Here is a 10,228-nt window from a genome sequence, read left to right on the forward strand (position 1 = left end):
ATCTTTCTCAATTATAACGACAAAAAATCTAAAAGGCAGAATCAGACTTTGAATTAAATTCAGAGGTATTATCATTTTTTTAGTGAAATACTGGACATTGGCGAAACAAAAAAAAAATGCTTCTGCCTGATACACCTAAAAAATGTCTCTTTTATTCTATAAAAATTTCTATTTTAAAGGGGACTTAAAATGAATTCGAATAGTTTTGTTTATACTAAAAATGTTTTACGGTCTACTTTCTAGACACTTCTCGATAGGTTTCTATATATCCAAACTTCTGTACTGAACCTGCTTTATCCCTTAAGTTCTTAACTTAACTAAAAAAACCGAACCAATTTGTCAATTGCCAATATGTAGTAGTATCCTAGAGAGAAATCTATATGTTGAAAATTTATTTAAATTCCTTAAATTATTTTTCTTCTCATTGGCAAGAACACACGGATACCCGTCTAATATTTCGTAAACCGAATAGTTAGAGAAATATATATTATATAAAATGCTATAAGAAAAATATTAGTAAAGCTTTAATTTTATAATTAGTGAAAAATATTGAATTTTTTTTTCAATGGAATATTTTTATTTCAATATGTTTTCAGTGGTGAATATTTTACATTTTATTTATACTATATATCATTTCATTTAATTAATCGTTTTGTATAAGATATGTTTGAAATGAAAAAGATAGTGTCACGGGCGGGATTCGAACCCACGACCTTCGGCTCAATACGCCGCTGCCGTAACCACTTGAGCTATCGTGACTTCGATCCACTCGGACACCAACTCCCCCTCTCAACCTATCTTTCGAAAGTCCCATCAAAAAATGAATTTCATCAATTTGTGGAATACTTTCTTCATAATGAACCTTGATGAAGACAAATTTAACAAGTAAACAGATTTAAAGCCTTGAGACCTAAAGAAGAACGCATTTTCAAAATTTACGATTTTTTCGGATAACATTGTAGAAATATGACTAATCAAAATAATACTATAACTAACAATAATATTAGTTTTTCGTATCAATGATATATGGGAAAAGCATAAATCATCGTTGTTAATTGCAGTTGATAATTGAATTCAATTTAACGTTATCTGTCGACAGTTAGCTGTTTATTATTTCCTAGTAACATCCGTGTGTCTATTAACGTCGAACGAGACAAAGAGGACTGTCAAGGATGACATCCCATAACTCGGCTAATTTGAGAAAGGGAGGAAATTGAAGACTGTCACCCTCGTTCATAGCCAGCGGTAATAGCGTGTCGGTTGGAAGATGGAACATTGTCTTGTTAAAGCTGAAAGACCGGCGGGAAGTTTGGTGTGAACAGCGGGGAGTTTTGGAGGAGCAGGAAGAGACTCATTTCGTGGATCACTTCCCCCTGGGAATGGAGAACGATTAGCCTTCAGCTTCGAACAGTTAGTTACTACTAACATCTTCGTGTTGGAACTTAGCGGGTGTTAAGCAGTACAAATGTTTCGATTCGACTCCCTCTATTTATCTTCGGTTCAAACTTTAAGCCTTAACGAGTGTGCTGTTTAAAACTAAAATCTCACCGAACTTGTATTATTTATTATTCATATATTGCTAGTAAATATCAGTAACTGAAAAACTCAAAGGAAGACATGGAGCCCCAGCCTTCATGGGGGTCTGATGACGAACTCACCCCCGCCACACAAAGCCTCCACCTCCACTTTACCCCACTTCCACTATTGAGTTTAATTTTAGTTCACTAGTGAGTGAATAAATCCTAAATCTTCAAAACTTGAGGAAAAACAACAACCTGATAATATCGTGGCAGCGACCCAACGCATATTGGGTAACGAATAAGCAGACGCACTGGCCAAAGGATGATCTGCAAGCCCATATATAAGCCCTGTACCTATGCTTCATATAAAAAACAAACAGAATCCTCCATCATAGACGTAAAACAACCTTCACAAAGACTGGCAAACTCAGTGCTATGATTAGAGAGAGTTGATAAGATGAGTGATAGGACTATATAGCGGTCACTGGCATCTAAGAAAACATCACAACATGTGCACATTCAATGATGACCCCATTTATGGATGAGGCAATGAGGAGGAGGAAACAGCTTCACATACTGATTGAACGATGATTATGTTAATATAAGTCGTCTTTCCTACAGTTCCATGAAGGTGGAGTGGCGGGTAAGGTGAAGGTGGAATGGTATGGTATGGTAAAAAGGATACTAGGAAGCGGGGTTTGCGCTCCCCAGGCACTGCAGTCTTTTGGCTTATTGTACCTTCCTAGTTCCTTAGTTCAGTGCAATAGACTCAATCCCTCTCCTTAGAAGCATCAGGTCATTGACTGTCGCTGCTACAATTTCATTCCCAAGGTCCTTCCATTTATTCGCAAAAAATATGCATTCAACTGATGGAAATAAATGATTACCTGAATAAACTGTCAGATTACATGTTAGCGAGGTCCCACGCCAATAGAGACTTATGAATCCTGGCATAAACTGAAGTCTTTAGTGCCAATTAAACGATTAAAAACACTGATACGGTGTTAAAAAAACCTTATTGATTTTATAACTTTATTTGTGACAAGTAAAAACTGGATGGAGTTAATCAGGGAAGAGCTAACGATGCTATTTAATACCGATCCGTATTTCAGGACTAATAATGACGTGAGTACTCTAGGGAAAACTCCGCTTTAACAGATTGCACGCATCTCGGGATCAATTCAAAGGCTTCACGGACAATAAGTTTTGAATACGGAGCGTAAAATATTACCTGAATTTTTGACAAGCCCAACAAAGGGACTCGTAAATTCGGGCTGGATATCCATTAAAATTTATTTTATTTGTACTGATGCCCTGGAGATCGTTGATATTCTTTTCTGGGATATTTTATCGATACGCTGACCCCTTATTATCCTTTCTGTCAGATTCTTCTTTCGAGTAGATTGTGACAAAAATTATTGCACTTTTAAAAACATGAATTTTTCTGATAATGTATAAATGCAATTTAAGATATCAATTTTTTCACTAGTGTGTGTGGTGTTTAGCAACCGTTAGTTAATGATTGTTTGGAGATCGTGACATGCGGTCTGGTGTGACGTAGGTTTTAGAAAAACATTTTCTTTATCGTGCCAACGTTTCGATCTTTATTGAGATCATCTTCAGGGCCTGTGATCTATAAACATTGTTTAAACTTTATAAATAAATGTAGGATGTGGAAAAGTGAATTTATACAATGCAAAATATATTCTATATTCAATCAAAGTATTTCTACTCACTCAAAGTGTTTGTATTCTGGGTAATTGTGCCATTCTTGCGTGTCGTGCACTCTCAACACGACACGCAAGAATGACACAATTACTCAGAAGACAAACACTTTGAGCCCTGAAGATGATCTCAATAAAGATCGAAACGTTGGCACGATAAAGAAAATATTTTTCTGAAACCTACATCACACCAGACCGTATCTCACGATTTCTGAATAATTATCGATTAACGGTCACTAATCACCACACATTAATTATAATTTTAATCTAAGGACTTCGTTGAGTTCAAAAAGCAAGTGTCACAAGTGGGATTCGAAAAATGAATTTGTACAATGGTAGAAATTTTAGATTCAATCAAAGTATTTGTACTCACACAAAGGTTTATTTTCTGTGTAATTGTGTCATTGTTGTGAGTCGTGTTGAGAGTGGCAGTGAGATATTCCTTTATATATATATATATATATATATATATATACACGTTGGATTTTGAAGAGGTGCGGAAGGAAGTCGGGATAGAAAGACAGTTTTGTATGAGGAGTCGGCTTCTTTGAGGTGAAAGGAGTCGACAATGGGAAAAAATGGGTAATGGTTCGGCCTCATTATTATATAGACGGGGATAATTAGGAAAAGGAAAGCCAAATTGTTGAAGAATTACTCTATGTAGAATTGTTTGATGTATGGAATGTGGTGAATGTTTTATATGTTATATTATATGTTTTGTGTGATGTGATGACAAGATATGTATGTTATCGATGCTAAATTTTATTAATGATATTAACGTAGCTGCGACTGAGTTTATGTGTCTGTTCTGTAATTGATTCCTGTTGATGAAAACCATTTCTAAAAACTTACGTTTATGTTCGTTTTGTTCTGTGTGTAATATTTTTGGATTGTTGAAGTCGAAATTGTGTTGGTGTTCAATGTGGTGGGTAGCCAGTGCAGTAGGATTTTGATTGGGTTTTTTGCAATCATAGATATGTTGCATTACTCTCTTATCCAGATATTGGGATGTAAGACCGATGTAAGTTGCCGGACAATTTATACAATTGATTTTGTAAATTACGTCAGAGTAATTTGTTACTGGTTGGTTACTTTTAATTTTGGGAAAAATTGTGTGAATTGTTTTGTAGTTTTTGAAAGCTATTTTAAAGTTATCGGACGAGAGAAATGTGTTTAGTTAATGTGATAGGCCGTGAATGAATGCCATGGAAATGTATGTTGGCTTGTCTGTATTTAATAGATTTGATTATTATTGATATATTATTAGTAATAGCAGATGGTGTTAGTTTTGAATTGTAGTTGTTGATTGTTCTGTTGATTATGTGTTTAGAATAGTGATTATGATGGAGGATATGTATGTATATCTTTATATTATTGTGGTGAAATGATTCGTGGCTTAGGGTAATAATTCTTGTATGAAGAGGATGGTGTAATGTAAAGTTGAGGTAGTGATCTGTGTTTCTTGGTTTTTGATACCAATCTGTGATTAATGTGCCAACTGGTTGTTTTATTACAAGTGTATCTAAAAATTGTGTTGTTTTGTTATTTTCGATTTCATATGTAAATTGTAGGCGTGGATGAAAGCTGTTAAATGTATGTAATGTAGTTTGAATTTGAACGAATTTAAAACATTGGCACGATAAAGAAAACGTTTTTCTAAAACCTACGTTACACCAGACCGCATCTCACTATCTCCACGTAATCATTTTTCACTAGTATTAACATTCTCTTAACATATCACAACTTAAAAAAAGACAGTTGGAAAGGGAGGATTGCGTGATTGAAATTTTTTTTTCAAAATCTACGTTCTCCAATAATATTTTCTTTTGTTTAACACATCCGATTCTATAACAATTTCAAGCGACATGAAAACAAAAGAATAAGGATGCTATTTTTTGTGTTCAAGAGATTTTGCGTGCGCGAGCGCGTGTGTGCGAGTTCAGATTTTTTACGACCGTTACCATAAAACTGAACGGCGTTCAGGTATTAGTTTCTGTAAGGCAGTAAGACATTGCCGGCTGGATATACTTTCAACGCCGTGTAAATGGTTTCGACTATTGGAACACATGAAAAATCGTGTATAAAATTCTATTTATTTGTGTAGGATAGGAGAGGAAAATAGATGGAGTGTAAGATTGTTTAAGGGAGTTGGGTGCTCCAGTTTTGCCGAACTCATGAATGTGAATAACTACTATAATGATTTGTTTATAGGTTTATATGAATTTTGCACAAAAATTATGTTATTTTATATATTGTTTCGCTGATATCGGATAATAATTTATTAATAAGCTTGTAAGGAAGAAACGCCGGCGGTTGCAAGAAGTGATCGACTCAGCACCTATGTATGTACATGCATTTGCGGATTTGAGCTTATTGTGGGTCCTTTAAGGAATGATTATATTCCGTCTTTTAAGGTTTCATTAACCCCCTTGAGGCCGATGATCTGCCTCAAAATCAAAGGAATTTTGATTTGAAATAATTTTGAACACAATTGCAGAGGGACACCTCTATATTGTGTCTTTTAAAACAAATAATGTATTTCCTTACGAATCAAGATACGTTATAAAATAAATATAAAACAACAAAACATGAATCTTTGCTTACAAACTAACAAGTAAGAATAATTAGACACTATGGGAATAATATGGACCTGAAGGGCAAAATTAAAATAATCAACCTTGATAACCAAAATGGAAAATACCAAACAAAAAAACCATAAATGAAAATGGGCCACACAACAGAAATAATGTATATTAATAAAAATCAAAGTGGATAGAAATCTGATTTGACTGGCTTTCAACTGGATTTTTTTCTTATTGTTTTTCTTCCAATGCCTAGACTAGACTGAAATATCAGTTCTCGCTTTCCTGCCTCTAGCATGGAGGGGAGGACATGGATATAATTTGTTGTTATAAGTTTATATAAATTAGTTATCATGGGGGTGTCGGTTGCACGATTAACGCGTTGACAAGGGACTCATCGCTGTAAGGTAAAGGTCCCGGGTTCGAATCCAACAGCCCTACATTCGAACCCGTCATACATACAAAAGTGCTTTTTTTCAAAAACACTGGCACCCCGAGGGTTCATATAACTTCGTAATTGAAATACCAATCGTTAAAAAATATTAATAATAAAAATGAATGAATAAATCATGTGATTTCGGGGTACTGCTCGCTCCCTCTCTTTAGCTGTTTTAACTTAAAAACTACAAAAAAATATAATAAAAATAAATTACGTGTCCAATTTTATGAAACACTATAGGTTATAGTTAACAACTTGACGGATATTACACTTATTTTAAAGTGTAGTTTAGAACTATTTAAAATCATTAATTCACTATTTTCGTGGTCCGCTTGACCAATTAATGCAAGACAATTAAGGTTTTTATTTGAGATGAAAAAAAGCTAATGGCACGAGAGGGATTCGAACCCACGACCTTCGGCTATATACGCCGCTGCTCTACCACCTGAGCTATCGTGACCTGGACCCACTCGGACATCAACTCCCCATCTCAACTCATAAGGTGGGGTTGAGATGGGGAGTTGATGTCCGAGTGGGTCGAGGTCACGATAGCTCAGGTGGTAGAGCAGCGGCGTATCTAGCCGAAGGTCGAGGGTTCGAATCCCTCTCGTGCCATTAGCTTTTTTTCATCTCAACTAAAAACCTTAATTAATTGTCTACTATTTAAAATAACGGAGTAGTTTCTCAATCACAATATAAGGTCATTGTATATTTTTATGTGTATTAAATTTAAAAGTAATTTCTTTGTAAAATGCTACTAGGATCGAATTGTTAGGTATAAGCATGCTGTTCGTTGACGTGATTGGTCAAATACTGAACATTGTTTCAACGGTCGTTTTGTCCGAAGGAAAATGTTCAAACTTTTCATGTAATTAACTTAGAAACTTCTCCTGGTTCAATTACCAAAGATAACCTGTTGAAGTTATGCAACGTGTAGAATTAAACATGCAAATTTTCAAAGTGATGAAAGGTGGGGAGCAGACCGGGTTTGCAATTAGTAAGACAGGAGGGCCCCTCAAGTCTCTATTACTACTGGTTAATTCTAACTCGTGGTTATACCATCTTGGAGAAATACAATTATACAAGGGGGCGGTTGAGGGACGGGCGGGGAGGATGATTAAGGGGGCAGCTGTAGGGGTGTGATAATTTAGTTAGATATGGGCAAAACAGGGTGGATAAGATTGTCTTACCCTCCCCGGGCGTGATTAGTTCATGTATTCATGGTCATCCTTGTAATGAATGTCTGTGATCTAGCAAAGCAAAGGTGACATGTCAATCCCTCGATAATACATAGCAGTGATCAGTCTTTATTACAAGTTCATTTACGTTTTAGTGGTCAATTGACCAAGTTTCATCTTTCAATTAATTATTCTTTCCACGTAAGATCTTGGTTGAGATAAAAAAGTCAGTGTCACGGACGGGATTCGAACCCACGACCTTCGGCTAAATACGCCGCTACTCTACCACTCGAGCTATCGTGAGTTCGATCCTCTCGGACACTAACTCTCCATCTCAACCTACAATCGTTCCAACCTTCCCTCTTTTGGCCATTTTCAAATGGCACTAAACAGCTCCTCGTCGTCACTTTATAAGTCGCTGAGAATCCAGTTCGATTACACGACATTTGAAAATGGCAAAAAGAGGGAAAATTCGAACGGTTGCAGGTTGAGATGGGATGTTGGTGTCCGAGTGGATCGAAGTCACAATAGCTCAAGTAGTAGAGTAGCGCCGAACCTTTAGCCGAAGGTCGTGGGTTCGAATCCCGCTTGTGACACTGACTTTTTTATTTCAACCAAGACTTTATTACAAAATTTAAAACCGAACATATAATACCCACAAAAAATACACGCTAAACTAACAACCATATCAAGCATATCTTACTATTTTCATCTTGTAACAAAACAAAGAAATCCTTATAAAAGAAAAATATTTTAGAAAGCTGCAGCAATGGAGAATAAAACATTTGGAAAAAAGTTTTACTTCTGATAGATATTTCAACATGTCACCAATAACCGTCAAGCAGTTTCGAATTCAACTTTCACTTTGTTCTAATATTTACAATAATAGTAGCAAGCTGTACAATTAGGATCCTTTAAGGAACTAAAAGGAAAAGCGCAATCTAGGAAGGACAGAGTGTGCAAGTCAAAATTAGACGCCCCCATCTTTTAGCTAAGTGTGAGTTCATATGCGTGTGCGTGTTTGCGTGTCACCGTTTGGGGATTTGTCAATGGAAAAGTTAGTTTTAAACAAGGGTTTGTACTTTCTGCAACAGAAATATCTCACTGAGCTTCAACTTTGTTTTAACAAACATTTTTGCTTTAAACCTCCTGCGAAGCAACTTGTTTTTAGGAATTGTTCCAAATAGGCGTTCATTCCGCTTCAGTAAATTGTTGAAATCACACCAGAATTATTTATTAACTATTTGCTTGTAACATATATCTCCCGCATTCTATATTATAGGATATTACACGATTTAGAACTACTAATTTAAGTTACAGATATAGAAATGTCTAATTATGTTTTGTTAGACATTTATATATAAAACAGTGTCTAAATATTTTTTGTTATAAAATTCAATTATTTCATAAACTGAAATCTTTTTTCTCTTTTATAATATTTTATTTTTCCTTATAGATTATCTTCATTGAGATATTTTATAAATTTTGAAATGCAAATAAACATAAAAGATTATCTAAAATTTTAATGTAAAAATAAATACGAATTGTATCTACAATAAACAACCTCCACTAAAATTCCTGTCTAAAACGATAAATATTTCATTGATTAATTCCATAAAAAGATTAGCAGTAAATAATATGATAAAATAATATGAATGAAATAAATTGCGAGGAACACTTACCATTTTGAACATGAACTTTTTATTAATTATAATTATTCAGAAAATGTGAGATGCGGTCTGGTGCGATGTAGGTTTCAGAAAAACATTTTCTTTTTCGTGCCAACGTTTCGATCTTCATTGAGATCATCTTCAGGGCTTAAAGTATTTGTCTTCTGTGTCATTGTGCCATTCTTGCGTGTCGTGTTGAGAGTGCACGACACGCAAGAATGACACAATTACACAGAAGACAAACACTTTGAGCCCTGAAGATGATTTTAATAAAGATCGAAAGGTTGGCACGATGAAGAAAATGTTCTTCTGAAACCTAAATCATACCAGAACGCATCTCACGATTTCTGAATAATTATCGATTAACGGTCATTAATCACCACACATTAATTATAATTTTAATCAAGGACTTGGTTGAGTTGAAAAAGCAAGTGTCACGAGTGGGATTCGAACCCACGACCCTCGACTTAATACGCCACTGCTCTAACCGTTTGAGCTAACGTGCCTTTTTAACACTTGAACTCGACAGCTTAAGTGGTTGGAGCATAGGAGTATTGAGAGGAAGTTCGTGGGTTTGAATCCCGCTCTCCCCATTTGCTTTTTCAACTTAATCTTATAATAAAATTCATTAAAATAATTAATACAGTCAATTATGACTACTAAATACATATAAACTTTTCCGTTGTGACTCTTATAAGATAATTTACTTTAATCAATGAACCATATGTGTTTTCTTTAATACGTGATTATAAAACTAGCCAAAAAAGTAAAATCCACAAGTTTAAAAGCTTCTTTAAGCTAAGGCTTTTTCTCTCCACATTCAAAATATTTAGCGATAAATTATATTACATTATTATATTCCTCTATGGTGAGATCTTCAGTTGAATATTATTCTTAAGTAAGGTTTTTAGTTGAGATAAAAAAGTCAATGGCACGAGCGGGATTCGAACCCACGATCTTCGGCTAGATACGCTGCTGCTCTACCACTTGAGCTATCATTTGTCGCCGAGAATTCAATCCGATTACACGACATTTGAAAAATGGCAAAAAGGAGGGAAAACTCAAAAGGTGGGGTTGAGATAGGAAGTTGGTGTCCGAGTGGATTGAGGTCACGA

General features: G+C 35.1%; 1 non-coding gene across 1 annotated transcript; it reads right to left on the bottom strand.

The window, feature by feature from the left end:
- Positions 1 to 6,652: 6,652 nt before the first annotated feature.
- On the bottom strand, positions 6,653 to 6,725 carry Trnay-aua. The gene has a single exon. It is a non-coding gene; the product is annotated as a tRNA-Tyr (tRNA).
- Positions 6,726 to 10,228: the final 3,503 nt, after the last annotated feature.

The sequence above is a fragment of the Cimex lectularius genome, unplaced genomic scaffold (assembly GCF_000648675.2).
Source record: "Cimex lectularius strain Harlan isolate CLEC.00 unplaced genomic scaffold, Clec_2.1 scaffold120, whole genome shotgun sequence".
Classification (NCBI taxonomy): Eukaryota; Metazoa; Arthropoda; class Insecta; order Hemiptera; family Cimicidae; genus Cimex; species Cimex lectularius.